Consider the following 25,569-nt stretch of genomic DNA (forward strand, 5'->3'; position numbering starts at 1 on the left):
ACAATATTCCAATAATCATCTGTGTCAACAATTTCAGATATAAAGGATATGACAGACAAAGATCAATTCTGGATTTTTCTTAGATACGTTATTATAATTCCGACAAATTTGAATTATAGGAAAATTCATACGCATAGAGGTTCTAGATTTCTGATTATAAATAAAATTCTGGTCCTTAAATTGGTTTTGGCGTTATTAAAATTCAGCATACTTATGCATTAATTATTATTTACCAATGCCATTTACCAATTTAAATAAGAAAATCAATTGAGATATTTCCCACCCTGTAGTTAATGATGAATATTTAAATATATCCAATAATGTACTGTAAGGAACCCTATGTCATAGGAATTCACCCTATACATTTTAAAAGTCAAATATTTAAAAAAAAAAAACTTATTTTGTATTCTTTCAGTGTTTTTCCTTCATGTTGCTTATAATAAGGAGTCCATACTATTGATGTATATTCTAACTTGCTACGTACTAGGCTATTAAACAAGACCGTACAGGCTCTTATGTTAGTAGATTCACTTATATTTCTAATTAAAAGCCCTGGAGGTTTGTATACCTCATTAATAACTTTAAGTATATGCTTTAAAGCATAGTGTAGAATCTAAAGGACGCCTAAATCATTTACATATTTAACTCTTGGTATTATTATATTATACATCGAGTAATTGGAAGAAAGTTGGGTTACCTTTCTCGAGAACGTTATTACCGAACATTTATTTACATTGAAAGGTAATTTAATGTAAAATTCAGCATAATACTCCATTTGTAGCAGCTATCTAAATACATTTGTAACTTGATTACATCGTCGTTGTTCTTTATTTCTTTATGAAGTTTCATGTCGTCTGCATACAACAAAATTTGGAGTATTTTATAAATGGAGGTAAATCATTGATAAACAATAAAAAAAAAAGTAATGGTCCAAGATTTGAACCTTGTGGTACATCCAATAAGATCCTATAATATGAGTGTCTTAATTTTTATTATATGATACATATTGATCACGATGTTTAACATACAGTATAACTAATGTCAATAATTTGTATGATAATTCAAAGAAAGATAATTTCTCTAGTAACAAATCATGATTGAGTATGTCAAAAGTTTTTGCAAATTTCGTATATGTGGTATCAACTATAAAATTATTGTTTATGGATCTGATATGTTTTGGATAAATGTAATTAAATTGTCACAGTTGAACATATAGGATAAACCGTGTTGATATATAGATATGTATGATTTATCATGATTAAATATTCTATTAAAAATCATATGCTTAAATATTTTTGCTGAGGTCGATATAAGTGATATTGGCTTATAATTTTCAATTAAGTTAATATTACCTTTTTGACTGTCCAGAGTTTAGGAAAAGTTGGCATTTTCAATAGTAAACTAACAATGTAATACAAAGATACAATTAAAATATTACCACAACCTTTGAAAACATAGCTAGGAATAGAGTATGGACCACTTGCTTTAGACGGCTTTAGTTTTTTAATGAATTTTTTAATTTCAAGTTCAGCTATAGAATCAAATGTCAAATTCTGGGAGACTATATAAACATTGAAAATACCGCACAAAACAGTCTACTATATCCCTGTCGAAATTCAACTTTTGATTATTGTAAAACGTACACTTATTTATAAAATTATCATTTTTCTTCGACTTAATGAAATTCCAAAAACATTTATAATTCTTATTTAAAGTATTTTCGGTTTGTAATATATAACTCTTGTACGCAGTGTTCAATATGCTTTTTAGTTATCTACGAAATTGAACAAATTTATTGTAATTATACTCCGATTGATTTTTGTGTTTCCTATAATACATTTTGCGCTTGAGAATAGTAATTTCAGGTGTAAACCAACGGAGGTAAGTGCGTTTTTTAAACTAGCTTTTCTTGGGTACGTATCTATTAATAACACCATTAAGAACTTCATAGAAAAGATCCACGGCTTTATAAACGTTATTGAAATTACTTCATTCTAACTTCGTTTGTGTAATGATTCTTGTAAGTTAAAAAAAGTCAGCTTTACTGTTATTATTAGACTTCGGAATTTTAGGCACCAAAAAGTTTAATTTTAGGCGCCTAAAATAGGTACTAAAAATAGGAAAATAGGCGCTAAAAATTAAAAATAGGCTCTAAAAATAATAGTATAAATTATTACATACCCCTTTTTATTAACATCTTTTGTTTTCAGTGAATCAGGTGATTCATTCAGTACACAACTTGCTCATTCGTAATTTTGGAAACAGTAAATTACCAACAGTTTCTCAAAGTTTTCGACTGTCAATCTCTCTCTTTTGTCTGTAAGGATCATCTTTGCTGCCGAAAACGATCTTTCCACTGAGACAGATGTTACAGGAGCATACTTAAATTTCGATACATTTTTCATTTCCACTTCGTCGGGGATGGTTTCATCCTCTCCCATCAAAACTTTCCCTATACGAGCCAACACAAGAAATCCCTCATTCTTCTTCACTACACTTTCCCACTTACACTGCACTTTTTCCCCAACTTTCCCCGTAGCACTTTGGATTTTCTTTTCGGCTTCGTTAACTACTGACACCTGTTCACTAAGTGGCTTTCCCGTAGCTTCCAACTTAGTGATCGTCGTAGGTAAGAATGAAAAATTTGACTTGATATATACAAGATCTCTTTTGAGAATGGGATCTTTGAAAAGTTCCTTCAAAACTGAAACACTTGCAATGTTTTCCACACCAGGAAGTTCGCCAACAACACCAGCAATAGCGTCCAAGTTCTCTGCGTAATACAAAGCTGCTTCAAGCCATGTTCCCCAGCGCGTTAGGACAGGTTGTGGAGGAAGAGAAATGCCAGGCAGTTTTTCTTTAAAGACAGCGATTCTCGATGGGGCTTTGCAAAAAGTTTTTTTCATGTTAGAAATGAGGGCATTGACTTGAGGAAATTCGTTCCTGATTGTTTCAGAAATTCTATGAAAAGCATGTGCTACACAGGTAACATGGATGAGGTTGGGGTAGAAAGGTTTTAGGTTCTTAAACGCAGCAATCATGTAAGAAGCTGCATCTGTGCAAAGAAGAAGAATTTTAGAATCATCCACACCACTAGGATACAGAAGTTGCAAACTTTTGTTCACGGTGTAAGCAATTGTCTGGGCACTCACTTTCTTAATTTCCTTGCTACTTAACAAGTGAGGAGTTGAAGGTCCATCTTCATCAAGTTTTCCTACAACAACATTCACTATGTATCTATTGCATGCATCAGTAGTCTCATCGACGCCTACCCAAATGCTGGAATCGCCAATATCCTTTCTGATTGTATCAAGTGTATTGTTGTATTCAGAATCCAAACACGTTTTCCTGAGTGTTGACTCACACGGTATCGATTGCTGGCACCACTTCTGTAAAAACTGTCGGAATGTTTCATTTTGAAGTGTGTTCCATGGGATGTTGGCAGCGACAAGGGCTCTAGCAAGATCCGCATTAAATGTGTTCGCAGTTCCAGATTCAGATCCAGATCCAGAAGGCTGAGTTAACTGTGTCTGTTTCTGTTGTTTCTTCGCTTTAGATTTGGCAAGATGTCCAGCACCATCAATGTGTTGCTTTAAGTGGCACTTCTTTTCCTGAGAAACCTTAAAAAAAAAAAAAAAAAAAAAACGCTTAGAAATATATTTTCAAATGCTTCTTACAAAACTAGTGAAGATGGTGGCGTTTTAACTTTAATTTCGGTTTCAAATTCTCTAATTTTCTTCGTGTACATTGCGACTAGTATTTTCAAACGGGTCAGTTCGGGTCAGCTTATTGTTGGACACCCTCAGTAACGGGTCGGGTCAGGTCAGCCTAACTCGGGTCACGAGTCTGGTATCGTTAGACCAACTCAGTTCACCAGTCGGGTCGGGTCAAACTATCTCGGGTGACCCGACTCGACCGGTGAACTGAGTTGGTCTAACGCTACCCGACCCGTGACCCGAGTTAGGCTGACCTGACCCGACCCGTTACTCGAGGGTGTCCAACCAAAAGTCGACCCGAACTGACCCGATTGAGAGCACTAATTGCGACAACTACCATCACTGTTTGCTTGCCTTTCTGGTCGTAATGTGCTTTTTTTTTTTTTTTAATCGGTGAACGTTACATTATTGATTTAAAGTTGACAAAAAGGCAAACTTGTTGGTCTACCTCGTTAAAGACCAATATACCCCAGTCCCATTTCGAATCAGAACAGATCAAATAAAAGACTAATCGATGAGCATTTTACTTCAGAATAATCCCCAATTTACAGACAGAAGCAATAAAATTGTATATCAATATCTGAGAAATAATATTTAATTTTAAGCACTGTAACTAATTTAATTTTAAGCACTATATTTTATTTAATTTCGAATGCTGACACACTCCAACTTGGCAAAAATTAAAACATAATTTGGCAATATTTTGTTTGAGATTTGGATGCCAAAATAATTGCATGAAAAATTTCAAAATATCGTCCCTTTAAAATTTTCTTTAAAACTGTAATTTACAAAATTTTTAACTGATTTGAACCAAATTTTCCCCAAAATATGATTAAAATGTTTCAGTGTGAAAATCAGTGACCTGTCAAAAATTTAAAATAAGGGCCGTTTTAAAATTTCAAAAATTCAAAATTTTTGCAACTATCAACTGACAGAAACCAAAGTTAGAACGAAAATAAAGTATTAGCAATGCCTTAGTTGAGTGTGAACATCAGCATGATACAATAAATAAAATTGGCGTTTTTTAATTTTTTTTTTTTGGAAATTAGTTGTCTCTTGCGGCCCTGCGACAAAAGGTGTATGGATATTCTTCATCAGGAGAGAGAGAGAGAGAGAGCAATCGATTAGAATTCCTTTTTTTTTTTTTTTTTTTTTTGGCTTTGGGGAGAGAACATCAGAGACAAATTCTTCCTTTCTTAAGATCTGTCCTAAAATAAAATTATCCGCAATTGTAATTCTTGTTAGACGAGTGTCAGACTGTTCTTTTCTTGCCCCTGTGTGGAATTTATTTGTCTGTAACTATGGATGGAAATCAATAGCATCTTAAGACAATAGACAGTAGCACCTCGAGCAAAATTGATAAATAAAAAAACAAAGAGACAAACAAGTTTCTGCTTCGTAAAACAAGTTCTGAGACAATCTATGAACCTCAAACGCCGTTATTTAACTATTAACAGATCTTTTCTTTCTTTTTCGAGAAAAATAACAAAAAAAAAAAAAAAAAAAATGGCCTTTAAACATTTTTCCTATCTTTTATGCTTTTCAAGATATTGACATTTCTAGTTTTTCTTTCAAACTGAAATCCTCGTTTTTAGATATTTTCGGGATGAAAGGATATATCCAGTTTCCTTAACTTTTTAAAGATAATCAATATTGGCATTGCACATTTCTTCTTTCAAACTTTTGGAACTGTTGGCATTTAAAAAAAATTGAATCCCGCCTTTCTTAACTTCTTTCGTATTTTTTTTTTTTCTTTTGAAAAACGAGATAGCAAAAATATGTTTTCTTAAGCTCCTGAAACTGTCGAGTAATTGCTGGCATTAAACATTTTTCTCCGAAAAGAGGACCCCTTTTGGAGTTACTGACACAATATGTCAACTTTAACTTACATTGTTTTTAACCTTTACCGCTTTTTTTCGGGGGGGGGGGGAGTCCTTCGGAAAGAACCGAGAATGCCATGTCCGCTTTTCTCAAGATCCCCGAGAATCCCTAAAACTGTTGAATGTGTAAGTCTAGACACTTTCTTCCATTAGCACTTTCAAAACCATCGTTCATATATTTCATTTAAGCAGGCTGCTAGAAGTCTTTACATTTTAAAGATTTTCCTGTGTTACAGGATTATTTTTATGTTTTTTCTTAACTGATCTAAATTCCATGTAAATTAGATTTTCACGAGTTCAGCAGCTCAGTAACGTTGTCTCTTAAAATAGTTAACCTCCCATTGATAAAGGTTTTACTTTAGCTAGCTATACAGAAACAAGGAGGGGGGGGGGTGTACAATTGATTTAATTAAATTTATAAATTCTGTAAATAAAAATAGCTTTTCTTACCTGCTTGCTGCACAATGGACAAAAGATTATTCTTCCATCGTATGTTAGATCTGGAAATTCTTGCAACCACTGGCGAATCAAGGTACTTTTTGAAGACTTCTCCTTTGGCATTGTTGCGTATGATACAAAACTTCTTTTTAAGAATCCTCAAGATCTGTGACTGGGCTGTAAGCCGTTGAGTCCAATTGTTCATGCGTTGTAGAGACGATGTATCGTTCTTGAACTACGTGTTTAAGATAAATCACTGCACTGACCCGAAAATGATACATGGATGGATACTCCAGTCAACTGAACCGCGTCACTTCATGAATCGTTTCTGTTCGTGGACTTTGGTTTTTCCCAAATATTGAAAGCGAAGACCCGAAGAGATTCTTGCTTCAATAGAGCTGTGTGTTGATTTGTGAATGTGTGTGTGTAAACTATTGTCCAAATTCCAGAGAGCTGAACGGATCACAGAAGAGCTGAAGTGAGCCGCTACAGAAGAGAAAAGGTGGAATAGTTCCAAGAATGCAGAACGGCAGGGAGGGGAATATTGGTTACTGCGATATGCACTTAGCAATAGCTTTGGTTTTGCCCCTGGGGAAAGAGAGACAGACAGAAAGAGATAGAGATCTTTCAGTACAGTGTCTGCAGGATGCAAAGGGATGGTTTGTCTTTGTCTTTCACAAATGGGCTTGACCTTGAGCAGAAATAGCTCAACTTTTAGAAACAATTTTTTACATACAACCACCCTCTGCGTTTCACTTCTTCATACGAGTTAGACTAAAATTAGCCTCGACAAACACACTCACTCTGCCTTCAGATTTGTCAATTAAATTTCACTCAACACTAAAAAAAAAGTTTATTTAAAAAATACAGGAATTTTGTATTTTTTGCAGTTTTAGGCATTTTTAGGCCAAAACGGCCAAAATAGGCGCTAAACTCCATTTTAGCCATTTTTAGGGCACTTATAAAGTGTTTTAATAGGCTTAATTCCTCATGATTCGTAAAGATCCGAAGTATTTTTTACTTCCTATAAAGGGAACAAAATAGGCATTTGCCTTAAAATCCGAAGTCTAGTTATTATATACGATAATAGAACTAATAGTAGAGTCAGAACTCATGATATAAATTTGATAAAGTAATGAGGGATGATGACCATCTTCAGGTAATAATGGAAAAATACACTTAGATACAGTTATATTAGTCCTCCAACATTAGAAAGAACTAAATCCAAAATTTTCCAGTATTATTTCTCATTGAATTGAATGATTGTATTAATTACTGATAAGAAATTGGCCAACGAAGCACAAATCAAACTACCTTGGAACAAACAATAATAAAAATCGTTAGTTTCTGCTGTGTTGAAATCACCGAAAATTAAAAAGTTATTGTGCTGAATATCCTTAATCTGCTCAATTTTTGAGAAAATTCATGATATTTATCAACTTTTGTTTTCGGTGGAAAATAAACTACAATTACATAAAAGGATTTATGTGCTATTACCAATTTTATGTTCAGTATATTTCAATAATGTCAATAATTATTGGCATATTTTCAACAAAAAATCTTTGAGGACAGCAATCAGTACGTCACTCCCATTCCTGTTTTGTCTGTCCTCTCAGTATACACTATACCTATGACCTATAAATTCACTATTATATATTCTGTCGCATAGCCAGGTTTCAGTTAATCCAAATCATTAGCTGCGACATTCGTCATTCAAATTGGATCTTGAACCTCTTACAGTTTGACAATTAAACGAAAGATCACGCTTACCATTACCAATCATTACAACAAATTTTTAACCTCCTCTACCGTACTGAGTGTGTATACGTAAGTATTGATTTTTTAAATTGAATGTTAGCCGCATATAGAATACGTATAGAAAATCAAAATTTTTCTCCCTTTTAACCTTCCTAGCTTCCGTAAATACTGACCTTCGATACAGTGTTAAACTATGATTTACATAGATAATTCCACCTATTGTGTAACGAATGTCTTTAAATTTAGGTTCCTTTTAATTTTCCTTCTCGTAACAAAGCTATCATTGTGAGATCTTATAACAGATGTTACTACTATATGCAGATCGGGTTGGTTTGGAGATTTTTTTTTTTTTACTCTGTGATAAGTGTCTATCAGATTATCTGTGATATTTAAATCCAAGACAATACCAACTTGCTTTACAATTTCAACGACATCCTCATTGGAAAGGGCGGGAACACCGTGGATTTCTAAAGTATTTCTCCTGCCATATTGGTCAAGCTCATCTATCTCTGTCTTCAATTTCTCTACTTGTCTTTTTAATGATAAGTTTTCATTTTTAAGTTCGTCAGTGAAATTCATACACTTCACTAGGGTTAAATTTAGTGATTTACCAATATCTTACTGTAATTTCCTATTCCCTGTTTTAATCTCATCAACGTCTTGTTTTATAGAAAGTAATAATTCGTATACTTCGTTCAAAGGCGGGGAGATTTATCCATAGCTACTATAGAGGTATCACCTGCCATTGACTTGTGTCGTGATTTTTCACTATTTTTATACCGCCGCGAGCAATCACATGACCGTAAATATTTTATATCTTCTTCTTTGAGATCAACACAAACACTATGAAATATATTATTGCATTCACCGCATTCCACTTTTAAGCTAATGTTTTGTCGAGAAACGGGTTTCAAGCATTTACTGCAAATTTCTATATTGACATCGCTTTTGCTCACTAATCTCATTATTAAATGCTGCTATGCTAATGGAAATAAAATTAAGTTATTAAATATGTTTTACCTAATAAGTAGGAATAATGAATATATTTGGTTAGCACTATGTTTCCGTATTGTTTCTGCACCAAGTTTTCCAGTTCAAAAGACTTGGCAACGATGAATATTTTGTCAGAAAATAATCAGACTATTGGTGTGTTTACTTCCGGTACAACTGACAGAAGCGAAATGTTAAGATTATTCCAACATTAGTAGCTATGTTATGCAGTATATGATGTAAAAATAAATGTATTTTGATCCACAGGACTTAAAGATTGATTTCATAATGGATAACCATTTGCCATCGACATAACCACTAGTTTACTTTTACACACACACACACACACACACACACACACACACACACACACACACACACACACACACACACACACACACACACACACACACACACACACACACACACACACACACACACACACCTACACCTGTTTGTCTACCCTACAAAAGGCGTATGCGAGCTGGGCCATAGGAAAACCGAGAATGCATTCATATCTACTTTAGTATTGAAGCTACTTTCCTGATACGTTTCCAAAAGTTGCGTCGGCAATAGAGCTACGTTCCCAGAGGCATCAGAATGCAATATCTCGTCCATGACTGGATGCGTACAAATGAGCACCCAAACCAACTGGGTATTTGCAAAACGAGTAACTGTAACAAACGAAGACACTAACAAACAAACAAAGATAATGTGTGTAAAATGTGTAAAATGTGAGTTCAGTGAGTAAACGTGAGCAGTGCGATTAGAGCAATTGCTTTAAACACTAGTTAACTTTGTAGCAAATGAAACACATGGATTAATGCTGTTGACTTTCTTGGGTCTTCCAGTTTCTTTCCACATTTCCTTTCCACCAATTATTTCATAATCATTCAGTCTCATTAATCACCCGTCTGTTATAAGCTATAAAGTATAATCAAGGGATATAAAACTAGAAATTTCATTTGATTTCAAATGAAATAGCACATTGATTCAATCCCCGGAGAAGTTAGTTTGTGGTGGACAACATCGTTTCCATGGGTTTTCTCGGAGTACTCCCATTTCCTTCCACATTCTCATTCCACTAATTATTCCATCGTCATTCACTTATCTTAATCACCGCCTCCCTTAACCTAACGGCATAACGTGGGACGTTAAACTGTAAGATTTCATTTCATTTTGAAATGGAATGGCGAGACTAAAGTAGTGTTATATTTGTTTGTTTGTTCGATGAAGGTTAGTGTTTCTTTTCAGCACCGAGGCTGTAATAGACGAAGACTTATAGGTGAAGGTGGAATCAGAACCACAATAATAGTTCATATTTTATTAATGCTACCATGAGACTATGTGACCAAAGAAGGTCATGCTAGCTACAAGACCAGCGGGAGAACAATATTATATGCCTACAAGAAACACGAAACAAGATACATTCTTCATACCAGGTGGGAGACCCGGATTCAATTCCCGGCGGGAGCTCATGTGGTTTGGATTCAATGTTAATGAGTAGGTCAAGTCTCATATAGCCTTGCTGCTGAAAGGGACGTTAAATTCAAAATCAATTCAATTATTCGTACCATCGAATTTAATATTTTTGTTATAACGTGGAAAATGAAGTACTAAACGACAAGAATACTGCAAAACAAGATAGAATATAAAACAATAAAAGGCAGTAAGTTTAAAATTGTCAAGGAAAGGATTTTAAAAGGTTAAGACATTATCATGTTACTTGCGTTAACACTTAGCAACAACACACAAATATACTATTATCCTATTGAACTAATATACTATTAGTTCATATACTATGACTGATATACTATTGAACGTCGTAATCTTGTATCACTTAAAATTTCTGTTTCTCTGAAATATTATAACATATTTGACTAATCCAATCAATTTATCTATTTTACTGTTTTAGCCGTAGTAACTATGAAACAAACCATAGCTTATACTAATATGCAATGTTGTCAATTTTAATGCGAATGGTTAGCAATAATCTGTGCCTTCACTTTTTTGATAACTTTCTCATCCGTTTGTCTTGACATACTTACAGTACTCTTACAGAATTTTTTCTACTTCGATCTCTCCATAAAATCCATACATTTGCTCCCAAAGGATTCAACTGTTAATTTAATGAGAGAATAGCGGGACGATTTGAATCCAAAATTAGTGACTAACAAAACTTGATCCGTGCCTTCTACGTGTACACCATTCTTCTCTCGGTTTTCTGTCTTACCGGCATGCTTCAAACAATCACTGACCTTACCAGGTGTTGCGGAACTCAAATGCTACACAATGCTTCATATAAGCATTATATAACTACCTATGAAATTTCGTAGTTGACTTTCCCAACTTCAGGGAACAAAACCTTACTGTAACATTCTATTCAATAATAATAATAATAATAATAATAATAATAATAATGATAATAATAATAATAATGTGTAACTCTGTTACTGCTCGACCACTGACATTTGCGCTATGCACTTGATAGACATATACTTTCATTTGAGTTGATTTAGAGTTCAGCAGCGAGGATATATGAGACGGAACCTACTGCTTAACGTGGAATCCGAACCACATGTTCTCCTGCCGGGAATCGGACCCGGGTCTCCAACTCCAAAGGCGCGCGCAATAACCGCTTAGCCACGAAGAAACTCATAGACATATTTGCTTTCGGTGCAGTTTTCATTTCTCTTTTGCAAAAACTTCAATTCCGTATATTATTGTCGCACTGTACTTGTGTATACATAAATATATTAGCTCAGTCTCTTGAATAATTACAGGAGGAAAAGTACGGCAATGGTGGATCTTGTGGCATGTCAGGACTAATATTTTGCAACAATGGAAGCGAGTTCTATAGAAGGATAAATGTACAGAAAAAGAGGAGGTTGACAATTCTTTGAAGTATAGATAAAAAAATAAATTGGTGTTTTTGATATCCTAATTTAGACCAGTCGCAGAAACAGGCCATTCACGAGTTATTATACAAATATAAAAATATTTTATACACTCCGAACGGCATTGGATATTACAGGGGCTACAATCACAAAATAAGAATTCCTAAATCGGCAGTGTTCCAGAACAAATCTCCATGTTCCAATGCATGTTCGAGATCAGGCAGACAAATTCAAGAACTCATTAATACTAGAATTATACGACCCACAGTTGATAATAACTTCACCTCGCCACAGAATATTTTCAAGAAACTAAATACGAACGCCTTTAGAATTTTTTTGAATTTACAGCAGCGTAAAACATACATATCTACGGGTGCCATGCCAAACTGAATATGTGTTAAACACTTTGAAAGGCAAAAACACATAACGACCTTATATCTCTCCTCGAGCTACCACCAAATCTTGCTCCATCCGAAAAGCCCCTGATACATGACCTTCGAGGTCAATCACATAAGAAAATCTTACAAAATTCTCATATGTGTGATGGGTCATAAAACTAGCACGCAAGTTCTCTCAATTGCAACTAGGATGATTTTACGTTGATTAACGAATAAGATCTTGTTGTCGATAACATCGTGCTAAGAGGCTACAATTTTCAACAATAGCTTTCGGAATTTTATTTTAAAAATTAAGAAATATTTGTGCTTCACTTAAGACAAATTTATTTTAGTCAGAGCTGAATGCTCTCGGATATTTAGTATCAGGCAATTCTATTAAAATCTCTCCAAGAAACCAAAGAACAGCATTCAAGATTCCACCAAAAGAGAATTTTGCAAAGTTTTACGGGCTTATGCTCCTACTTACTGGCACATAAGGATTTTGCCATGAAAATAGAATCTTTTTAACAAATGTTTTCATAGCAATATTTGTATTTTTCAAATGATCTTATGGATTCTGTTCCTGGTGTTGGAGCTGTAAGGTTCCGTGCCTCAGGTGTAGGCAACTACCATAAAGCATGCTTCATTAACGAGCACGTGTTTCCTGTTGAAAACATAATCACCAACAGACGGTGGAAAGAGGATACAAGAAAGACGCAAAGTTGTTCCGAAGGAAATCGAAGATGGTCAACCCTCTCCTCACGAACTTCCCCTTCAGAGGACAGCCATAAAAGAAGATCTCAAATGGACAGAAGAATAAATTCCAGTGCTTGTCGCTAATCTTCTTAAACTATTCCTGAGATCGTTTTGTGTTACGGAGATTTCCTCAAATCCAACTTCTGAAGCCGTAATAGGCAAAGGAGTATTTCTTTAACTACTTATCCTAGAGGCTGCAATAAACAAAGAGATACAACTACACTATCTCCTGAAACTACGATGAGTAAGAAAGATATCCTTTAAATCACCACCCTAGGCCGTTGTGGGATAGAAGATTTTATCTTTTAATCTTAAGCTACTTATCACCATCGATTTCGGTAGAGGCAAAAACATTACTTTCGTTGCAACCATAGCACTGATCTGAGAATAAGCTAGCAATTATTTATTTCAAACTAATTTACGGCTTTAAACTTGTTTCAGAGGCATATTGAAACGTGGGTCGCATGGACACTGCTCTCAATAGATTTGCGTGCACCGGAATATATTTACTTAACCCTCAGATATTTACAGACACAATTATGTCCAGAAACTTAATTCGTGTCGTAAGGTGATACACTAGACCTACCTGTGAACACCCACAATGTTCAACTTCGGTAGGGGTTGAGGAAAAGGGGGTACTTCTTGTTTATCGTCTGCAGGGAATCTATGTTCTCCACATATGCCCGAGAAATCAGAATCTTATCGTTCATCAACTAGTAAAGTGCTCTCCATTAGTGAACAGTTATAATCATTGCCGGTAAATCGCAAGAGGCATTTAGCGTCACGCACCAGAACTGGGTAGATTTCGATACCATATGAGGCAAATTGAAAGAAAAAGTGACTTCAGCAAACGAAGTAGCAAAGTAACGTAACAAGAAGCTAATGAACCACCACACGGACTACGAGAAAATATTAACAGGAAAGCATCACTGAATTCATAATTTGTGGTGAAACGTTCAATGAAGGCTGGGTGTAGTGTGAATTCTGCGATGGCTGGGTACATGAAACGGCACCTCAATTAAATCAACAGATATCATTACACACGTTACCATTGTTAGCTTCGTGGGTAGGTTTTCTTATTGTTCCTTCTATGTGTAGAATATGATGTTTTTCAATTATCTTACGTGTTCGTTAGTGCTCGCCAATATTCCAAATATGTTAAATTTAGCGATCTGTGTTGTCATTTGTTTATTTCATTATTTTGGCATTTATGTCGATATCTTCAGTTTGTTAATAAAGTTCACATTCCATATTTCAGGGTTATTTCGTGGCAATTTTATATCTTTTTACCAAGAGGCACTTCAATGTGTTAAAATGTCTGGGGCTACTTCCTTTCCCATAAAAATGTAAACTAATACATGTTTATCTTGCCAGGTTTACTTTCAGAAAATGCTTAGCACTCTTGAGTTAGGTACTAATTTGTGCAAAACAAAAAGTTGGACACCAGTCAACTCCCCTCCTGAAATTGGAGGAGGCAGTGCTCCCTTACATCACTCTTCCGTCTTTTACGCCACTACGAATTTTATGATTCCTGATGCAGGGACGACCATGTTTTCAAAGATTTTGTATCCATTTAACACAGGCTGCTAGTATAGAACAGATAATTAGGCCCAAATGAAGATCAATAATAGAGTGAGAGCAGCTAGATTCATTTTTCTACTCTTGGATAAAATTCACAAAACAAGGTTACTTCCCTTTCCAGCAATGCTACATGATTTGCTATATCTATGCGATGTGCATTGTTAAATCAGTGTACAAAAGCATTTTTTTTTCGCTACAACTGAATGCCGCAACAGATCAACGAAAGGTACAAAAATCTACCAAGACAAACTACATAAAATCAATAGGTTTCGTTCTGAAACAATCACAGGAAAATATGGATGTTATCAATATGGTTGACTAGTATGTGGGAAACATTTTGAATATCAATGTTCAGCTAGGAGCGCACAATGTAGAAATTGCAACGAATATAATCATTTTGCACAATATTGTCCAAAAGGTATACAAATAGGTACATAAGAAGAATCAATGAGTTGCCTGACGAAGATATTCAGAAGGAAGACAAGATCTTCATCCTTACTGAATTACAGAAGAATTAGATGACAGAAGCAAATACGAATGTAGAAGATGAACGAAATTTTAGTTCAGTGGAGATTTTATGTTAAGCTCCATTCAGGTAGCCAATACAGAGAAGAAAATATGTTCACTAGTAATTAATCGAATTTAATTGGTAAAACGAAATTCAGAGGTTAAACACGAGAATCTTGAACCAGAAAATCGATAACAGAGGAATCAGGTCTGTAGACACACCGACAAACAGGTAGTAGAAATGGAATACCTTAGTATGAGTCAGGGAATACGTAGAAGGTCAACAATAATAGAAGGAAAGAATACAAATAATAGAAGTCCAAAACAAATATGGTAAACAGGTGAGAACAGAAAATAAAATTACGAAAGAAAGAAACAGAAGAAAACAATACAGAAATGTAGATAGTAAAATAATAAGAATGTGTAAAAATAAAAGAGAAGGCGAAGATATAAAGGGATTAGTCAAGAAAAAAGATGTAGAGGATAAGTATAAAGAAATGATACAAAAAGATGATGGATGGAAGTCTGAAGAATTAAAGCAAACCGTTGAGACACAGGTGAAAAAGAGTCAGAGAGAAAAGGAATGCGTACAAGTTTACTTTTGGCGCACCACTAGAAACAATTGTTAAAATTTATAATTCTTTTACTAATTTCCTTCTTATTATCCCCTAAAAGGTTTCCCTTGGCGACATGAAAATGTCTCACTTGGCATAGATAAAATACAGGGATGAGTAATTAAATATTATAGTGCAAAAACTCAAACCAACCTGCCTTAGGTGGCCATTAAAACACGAATGCTATCCATTCAGGTCAGGGAAGAATAAAGCTGGTGGGTCCGTACGCTAGCGCGGGAGTGCGTCTGAAAGGAACAAGTCTGTCAGCAGTCGGGGATATGTGCGCAAGCCAAGATGAAAAGGAATGGGTTTTGTCAATGGTACGAATTTCAATAGCACTTGTAATTTTTTTTACCAGTAACGTTGCACTTGAACATATAAAATACAGGTTTTTTACATTGTGCAAAAATATGCTGCCAGTGGAAAATAACATCTAATAGTGCCATCTTTTATATACACTCACTTATTATATCCGGCGTAAATTACTTGTGATCATTTTATACTAGAACACTACACTTGTAAACCTATAATACAGAGTATTACTTTGTATTTCATTCTGTCGCCATTTGTTCCTTATAAACATGCCTATCCATACAAAGAATTGAATTTTACATGTAAATAGTTCAAAGTGTCGTGCGCCAAAGCTACACCTGCACATAAGAATGAGATACAGGTGAAGACGGGGGTTAAGAGGGAAAGAAGCTGCAAAAAGGAGTGAAAAGGGAGAAATTTTTGTATGATAGTTATTAGTAGCGAAAAATACATTAATGAAGTGCCATCTGACAAAGTAGAAGAAGAGAAGAAAACGGAAAAAAAGTTCTGATATAAAACAGTTGAATATTTGTTGTTTGTAGTTGAAAGATAAAGTGTTGAATGTTTGTTGATTTCGGCTCCTATTGCCTATTATTTCGTGTACTTGTGGGAACTCAAACGATGTTTTCGAATATCGTAGCTTTTGATATGTTAATAGTATTGAGTGAAGTCGGGAGAATTATCGCGAGGCTGCGCGGCTATATGATCAACGGTTTCTCAATCGTGCTGGGCAGTCGAGGAAAGCGTTTCGTCTTGCACTTGGTGTGCAGAGGACTGGGCATGTCCCTTCTCAACACAAAAGACGTCAGCAGATCAGGCGCCGTGTTTAGGATAAACGGTCTCCCGGCATCCTTGCTGCAGTCCATGTGGTTCCCCAAATCTCGAAAACACGATTCGCCAGGGATGCTGCGATAAGCAACATGACGGTTTGGAGGATTCTGCTCAACAACGTGCTCCATTTTGACCATGTTCATCTGAATCAGGAACTCCGAGAACAAGATTTACATATCCGTCTAGTTTTATCAGTGGATGAGTGCCAGGAAACCCATGTTTCCACCGGGACATTCTGTGGACGGATGTAGCAACCTTCAAGAGTAATGGAGATGTCAGCATACACAACGCACACTACTGGTCCAGTTTGAATCCTTTTTTTGAAGTGTCTACGTGCACTACGAACAGAGAAAAATGCCTGTGCCGGTGGACTGATAGTAGCAATTCAACTTCAAATAACAGACGTAGATTCCAAGCCGCAGAATTTAACGATAAGTGTTTCCCGTTAAAGTTGTTTCTATTTCAATAATACTTCCAAAGAAATCGAAATTGATACCAATTTCCATTTGAAATTTTGGAGTTGACCACCGTGGATGTATCCCCGCTACGCCAATTGATATAGAAGCATCACCATTGATTCTTCACGTACGATTTGGTCATTCAGTTTTTTGTTGTTTGAAGTGTCTGCGTGTACTACCAACAGAGGAAAATGACTGAGATGGCAATTGGTCTGAAGTGGCAATTCAACAAATAACATAAGTAGATACCAAACCGTAGAATATGACGAAAAGTGTTTCCCGTAAAAGTTGTTTCTTTATCAGTAATACTTTCAAAGAAGTCGAAATTGATACCAGTTTCCATTAAAAATTTTGGTGTTGACCCCCTTGGTGTATTCCCGCTACGCCACTGGATATGGAAGTATCACCATTTGATTCTTCATGTACCATTTGGTCATTCATTTTTTGTTTCCAGCGTCTACGTGCACTAGAAGCTGAGAAAAATGTCTAAGACTGGTGGTCTGATACACCCTCTTCCCCTCCCTACATTGGACCGTCAAACTAAAATGATAAAAGTCATCCCAGGTCCGAACTTCATCCATGTTGAAAATTTGAATGAGATCGGTTTGGTGATTCCAAAGTTATGAGGTTTTTACTAGTATATACCCGCTTCGCTGGGTGAAATAAAAATTTAAATGCACAATTCCGTGTCTCAAGTGTTCTGTACCCGTGAAATATGCTGTTTTCGTTTTTAATAGCATCGAATTAAACGGCATCGGAAAGATTATTGATCACCTCGGCGATCCCGAATACCACGTATTCGACGCTCATACATTAATACGCTGTATTAATCATTTTCAATCATTTCATTATCTCCCAAGCTACGGGGCTGAGTTTGGTTTCAAACGGGATCGGAAGTGTCATTCTTCATCTCAGCGACCCTAAAAACTACGGATCAGACACTAGTGTAGGATAATTTTGAACATATATATATATATATATATATATATATATATATATATATATATATATATATATATATCCCCCTCCTCTTCTTTCGACCATTTTTAAACGTTTTACTCCCCCTCAACCAAGTTGAAGGTTTGAATCTGAATTTAAACGGGATCGAAAGTATCACTGCTCATCTAAGCGACCCAGAAAAATATAAATTCTACTGATAGTGGACATATTCGACCATTTTTAATATATCTCTTTCTCCCCCTTCTTCAACTGGTGGAGCTGATTTTGGATTTAAACCGGATTTAAAATGTCTCTGTTCATCATAATGATCCCGAAAACTATGGATTAGACACTAATATTGGTCATTTTCAATCATTATTATATACAACTCCTCCTCCCCTCAATCGTGCTGCGGCACACGGCGTCAAAATTGTCACTGTTAATCTCAGCAAATCCTAAAACTATAGATTCGACACTAATATTAGCCATTTCCGATCATTTTTAATGTTTATTCCCCTCCCCTACGTTGCAACTTCCCCCTCCTCAACTATCAGGGCTGAACTTGGATTGTTACAGCATCAGAAGTGTCACTGTTTCTCTCATCGATCCCGAAAACTATGGATTCAACACTAATATTGGTCATTTTGATCATTTTTAAATTTCTCCTCCTTCCCCCTCCCCTACATTGCATCGTCAAAGTGAGTATCCCTAATCCCTGCCCGAAAACTCATGTATGTTGAAAATTTGATTGAGATCGGTCGGATGGTTCAAGAGTGATAAAGTCACAAAGGCAGTCATTTTTATTTTTTACATATATCTCCCCCTCCCTCTCCCCTATGGTGGCTCGTCATAGTGAAACGATAAAAAACACCCAAGGTCTGACCCTGATACATGTTGAAAATTTGATCGAGATTGGTTGGGTGGTTCAAAAGTTATTAGTTTTATTAGTTTTTATTCATACGTTCCCCTCCTTTCCCTCTTCCCTAGGATCTACCGTTAAAGTGAAATTACAAAAATGTTTCCACATCCGAACCTTATGCATGTTGAAAATTTGATTGAGATTGGTCGGGTGGTTCAAGAGTGATGAAGTCACAAAGACAGTCATTTTTATTTTTTTACATATATCTCCCCCTTCCCCTCCTCTATACTTGCTCGCCATAGTGAAACGATAAAAAGCACCCAAGGCCCGACCCTCATACATGTTGAAAATTTGATCGAGATTGGTTGGGTGGTTCAAAAGTTATTAGTTTTTATTCATGTCCCCCTCCCAACCCCCTTCCCTAGGATCTACCGTTAAAGTGAAATTACAAAAATGTTTCCACATCCGAACCTTATGCATGTTGAAAATTTGATTGAGATTGGTCGGGTGATTCAAGAGTGATGAAGTCACAAAGACAGTCATTTTTTTTACATATATATCTCCCCCTCCCCCTCCTCTATACTGGCTCGTCATAGTGAAACGATAAAAAGCACCCAAGGCCCGACCCTCATACATGTTGAAAATTTGATCGAGATTGGTTGTGTGGTTCAAAAGTTATTAGTTTTATTAATTTTTATTCATGTCCCCCTCCCCGCCCCTTCCCTAGAATCTACTGTTAAAGTGAAATTACAAAAATATTTCCAGATCCGAATCTCATGTATGTTGAAACTCTGAATGAGATCGGTCGGATAGTTCAAGATTTATTAAGTTACAAAAATAGTCACTTTCAGTCTTATATAAATTGATTTTTATATACCTCCCCCTCCTTCTCCTCCCATACGTTGCTCAGTCAATTTAAAATTATAGAAAAAATCCCAGGCCTAAACCTAATCTATGTTGAAAATTTGATCAAGATCGGTTGAGTGGTTCGGGAGTTATTAAGTTTTATTTATTTTTATACCCATTCCCCCTCCCCCCTCACTTTTACCATCCAAGTGAATAGCCTAAAACCAGCCCGGCCTTGAACCTCATCCATGTTACAAATTTGATCGAGATCGATCAAGCGGTTCAGCAGATTTAAAGTCATAAACATAGTGATTTTCAATTTTATATATATAGATATATTTTTATATACACACGTCTCCCTCCCCTCTCCCTCTCCTCAGCTCCCCTCTCCCTCTAATTTTAGGCATAGGGTTATTTTTACGTAATATTCATATCCGAGCTCTTACTGTGAAAAATTCCTTGCTATAGTTGCTATTTTTCTTTAACGTTTCAACAAATACTTGATTGGCAACAATGGTGAACGCAGCCGTTGCGAGTTTGAATTGCTCTAGTTCCTGCTTGGAATACACACGTAGATGGCACTGCGTCGGAATACACACCGATCGAGAAACGAAATTTTTCAGTCTGAGCACACACTTTACACACACAAACCGGCTGTATCCGTATAAACGAGCGGAGGCAAAAGAACTCGCGGGGGGGCCCCTATAATGGTCCTGCACGCGTTAAAAGTAAAAAACTTTTCGAGCAACCACTAAAAAATGCTCGCTTTGCAAAAATTGCTCAGAGTGCTGCTCTGTAGCCGATCGACCTACAAAGATTGGCGGGTTCACCAACGCACACACACACACACACACACACACACACACACACACACACACACACACACACACACACACACACACACACACCTCTACCTACCTACCTACCTACCTACCTACCTACCTACCTACCTCTGTTTGTGTACCCTACAAAAGGCGTATACAAGCTGTGCCATAGAAAAACCGAGTATGCACTCATATCTCCTTTATTAATGGAGCTATTTCCCTGATACGCTTCCAAAAGTTGCGTCAGCGATAAATCCACATTTCCAGAGGCACCAGAATGCAGTATCTCGACCTTGACTGGGTACGTACAAGTGAGCACCCAAAACAACTGGGCATTTGCAAAACGAGTAAATGTAACAAACAAAGACACTAACAAACAAACAAAGATATTGTGTGTAAAATGTGTATAATGCGAGTTCAGTGAGTAAATGTGAGCAATGCAACTAGAGCAATTGATTTAAACACTAGTTAACTTTGTAGCAAATAAAACACATGGAATAATGCTGTTGAGTTTCTTGGGTCTTCCAATTTCTTTCCACCAATTATTTAATAATCATTCACTTTCATTAATCACATGTCTATTATAAGCTATGGAGTATAACCAAGGGATGTAATACTAGAAATTACATTTGATTTCAAATGGAAAAGTGCATTGATTCAGTCATCGGAGAAGTTAGTTTGTGGTGGACAACATCGTTTCCATGGGTTTCCTCGGAGTTCTTTCATTTCCTTCCACATTCTCAATTCACTAATAATTCCATCGTCATTCACTTGTCTTAATCATCGCCTCCCTTAACCTAACGAGCATATTCGTGGGACGTTGAAGTGTAAGATATAATTTTATTTGGAAAAGAATAGACTAAAATACGGTTATATTTGTTTGTTTGTTCGATGAAGGTAGTGTTTCTTTCCAGCACCAAGACTGTATGAGACGGAGACTTATAGGTTAAGGTGGAATCCGAACCACTATAATAGTTCAGATTTTATTAATGCTTCCATGATACCATGTGACCATGAGGCACGTGCTAGCTACAAGGGCAGCGGGAGAACAATATTATATGCCTACAAGCAACACGAAACAAGATACACTATTCATACCAAGTGGGATACACGGGTTCGATTCCCCGCGGGAGCTCATGTGGTTCGGATTCCATGTTAATCAGTAGGTTCTGTCTCATATAGCCTCGCTGCTGGAAGGGACGTTAAACTCAAAATCAACTTAACTATTCGTACCATCGTATTTAGTATTTTTGTTATAACGTCCAAAATGAAGTACTAAACGGCAAGAACACTGCAAAACAAGATAGAATATAAAACACTAAAACGAAAAAGGCAGTAAGTTTAAAATTGATAAGGGAGGAATTTTAAAAGGTTAAGACATTATCATGTTACTTGCATTAACACTTAGCAACAACATACAAATATAATATTATACTATTGAACTAATATACTATTAGTTCATATACTATGACTAATATACAATTGAATGTCATAATCTTGTGTCACTTAAAATTTCTGTTTCTCTGGAATATTATAATATATTTGTCTAATCGAATCAATTTATCTATTTTACTGTTTTAGCCGTAGTAACTATGAAACAAACCATAGCTTATGCTAATATGCAATGTTTTCAGTTTTAATGCGAATGGTTAGCAATAATCAGTGCCTTCACTTTTTTGATAACTTGTTTTTTATCCGTCTCTCTTCATATATTTACGGTTTTTCTTACAGATATTTTTCTACTTCGATCTCTCCATGAAATCCATACATGAACTGTTATTTTAATAAGAGAATAGCGAGACCATTGGAATCCAAAATTAGTGACCAACAAAACTTGATTCGTGGCTTCTACATGTGCACCATTATCTTGGCTTTCTGTCTTACCGGCATGCTTCATAGGCTGACTGCCCTTACGAAGTATTGCGAAACTCAAATGCTACACAATGCTTCATATAAGCATTATATAACTACCTATGAGATTTCGTAGTTGATTTTCCCAACTTCAGGGAACAAAAGCCGATTGCAACATTCTATTCAATAATAATAATAATAATAATAATAATAATAATAATAATAATAATAATAATAATAATAATAATAATAATGTGTAACTGTTACTGCTCGACTACTGACATTTGCGCTAGCCACTTGATAGTCATATACTTTCAGTTGAGTTGATTTTGAGTTTAACATCCCTTTCAGCAGCGAAGCTATACGAGACGGGACCTACTGAATAACGTGGAATCCGAACCATATGAGCTCCCGCCGAGAATCGAACTGGGTCTCCCACTAGAAAGGCAAGCACCATAACCGCTTAGCCACGAAGAAGCTCATAGATTTATTTGCTTTCGGTGCAGTTTTCATTTCTCTATTGCAAAAAAACACAATTCGGTATATTATTGTCGCACTGTACTTGTATATACATAAATGTACTACCTCAGTCTCTTGAATCATTACAGGATAAAGTTAATGTCAATTTAGCAGTACGTAGAGAAAATCCTATTTTTCAATATAATCCTTCCACTCCGCCATTACGTACTTCAATAGCACCATCACAACTAGAGAAAGAAGATCAGAAGTCTAACCTCAACGTCGTAGAATCTCCACACCAGCAGAAACCTCCTGTTTAAAATGATTCTTCTTCCCTGACGAATAAAATGGCAAAGACCTATTTAATAGCTGCACAAACCAGTTTGCATAACCAAAATAGAAAGAGGAGTTAAGGGAACAAGCGATGAAACAAAAAAAAAAAAAAAAAACTATCAGTACGGGGTGAAGTATAGAGGAAAACAGGGGACACCACAAAACCTTCAAGAAAATCCACAACAGATCAAATACTGGACTTCGCAATTTGCAGAAAGCGTAGGTACTGTGGTTCTACCTATTTTAAACGTCCAAAAACGAGTAGGGCCAACCCTCGTCCAGGAGTCAAATATCAAGCAATTCCAATGACAGAACAAAGCCTTTAAATAGTCACTCAATTACGCAGACGAACAGTGCCACTGGAAACCGGATTTCCATCTGGCCTTTCCAATATTTACTTCCTGATGTTCAATTAATACCACATAAAACAGGGGTTAAAGGGATATGAAATAAAATTATTACCTTGAAATATGTAGCAATGGTCTCATTCAAAGTTGGGAAACGACATTCTCTCATTACTTTCGTATGAGGAAGAAATCATGTATTCCAGTTATTTTTGGTTTAGACTTGCTTAAACGCTTATGTTACAAAGACTCGAGACAAGAAACGAGTTAACAAAGACTATATATATTTAAAAATCAAAGTTACATATATATATAAATCATAAGAAGCCAACATTACCGGAAAAGAAACAGGAAAACATTGTATCACAACACACGACTCATATACTTAGACAAAGACAACAAGTTTGCTCTTTTATCGACAAACGCATTACGTTAGTTCCACCTTTCCATGCATTTATTCCGGTGATAGCAAAAAGACAGATTAATGATTCCGCATCTTTCTTCGTATCGTTGTATCGTTTCTCCACGTCTTCTTTGACAAATACCTACTGTAGAGCAAAGGTTAGACTTAAACATCATGACGTAATTTCCAATCCAAATAGTTATCCTCTAACTTTAAGGAAAAATACGCCAGTAGTGGATGTGGCATTTCATAATTAATCTTCTCCAACAATGGAAGTGAGCTCTACAGAAGAAAATAAAAATTATACAGGAAAGGAGGAGGTTGACAATTCTTTGAAGTATATTTTTTTTTTCAAAATTGATGTTTTTGATATTAATCCTAATTTAGACCAGTCGCAGAAACACGTCATTCACGAGTTATTATACAAATATAAAAATGTTTTTATACACTCCGGACGGCATTGGACATTATAGGGGCTACAATCACAAAATAAGAATCCCTAAATTAGTTGTCCAGAGTGGATGTGTGTTGTGTGAGCTCCCGTGATCATTCTTGCGTGAAAGGATGGGTGTCAGTGTGGAGTGCTGGCGACAAAGAATAGGAACATACAATGCAAGGTGTGTGGTGAAGTGTTGCAATCTAAAAGAAAAACAAACAAGTGAAGCAAAAACACTAAGTTGCGCGTTGTTAGCGGGAACAGTGGTGGTAGTGCTTCTAATTATCGGAAATGTCGAACTAAACCCTGGCCCAAAATCCCTAGATGATTTATATAAGAAACTAGAAGACATGGACAAGAAAATATCTGGGCTCTGTGACGACATGCACTCTTTCAGAAAAGATTTGGCCAACGTCTCTAAGGAAGTTCAAGAACTAAAGCAAGAAAATAAACTGTTGAAGGAACAAGTAGAATTAAACAGAATCACGATAGATAAGTTAGAAAACCATTCTCGCAGGAACAATTTGGTATTCAGGAACATTCAAGGCAAGGACAATGAAACTTGGGAAGATACAGAACATCTTGTGAAATCCTTTTGCAAAGAACAGTTAAAACTTGAACTTAATTCTTATGAAATCGAGAGGGCTCATAGATTATCAAAAGGAGCAAGTGCACCGATAATAGTAAAGTTCGCGTCATACAAAAGAAAGTCGGAAGTACTAAAGAATGCATATCGATGTCGGGGTTGTCCTGTTATAATACACGAGGACTTTTCACCGGCCGTTAGAATGATACGTAAAGAACTCGTAGTGTACATGAAAGAAGAAAGATCCCGTGGCAAACGAGTAAAGTTACAATTTGACAAACTGTACATTGATAATAAAGGATATACCTTAGGTGATTTACAAGCAATGAAAACTGAAACGTCTTCAAGTGTTACCTTTTGGACACCGAACAACCAAGAAGAAAGTGATATAGCAACACTGCAGCAGTTTCCGGCAAGTGAACCAGGGCAGCGGACAAGAGGGCAAAGGGGTGCTGGCTCCAGTCACCCTCGGGGCAGAGGAAGGACCATCTGATGCCAAGCTGGCTCTTCAGGTAAGCTACTAACAAGTGAAATATTGAAATCAATGAACTGCAAAGAATGCACCACAGACGAA

The 25,569-nt window shown here is 36.0% G+C and overlaps 1 protein-coding gene across 4 annotated transcripts in view; it reads left to right on the top strand.

Annotated features, from left to right (window-relative positions):
* Mfe2 (peroxisomal Multifunctional enzyme type 2) overlaps positions 1-25,569 on the top strand; it is a 638,089-nt gene that overhangs the window by 254,741 nt on the left and 357,779 nt on the right. The window lies entirely within an intron of this gene.

Source organism: Thermobia domestica, chromosome 2 (genome assembly GCF_964235325.1).
Source record: "Thermobia domestica chromosome 2, izTheDome1.hap1.1, whole genome shotgun sequence".
In the NCBI taxonomy this organism is placed as follows: Eukaryota; Metazoa; Arthropoda; class Insecta; order Zygentoma; family Lepismatidae; genus Thermobia; species Thermobia domestica.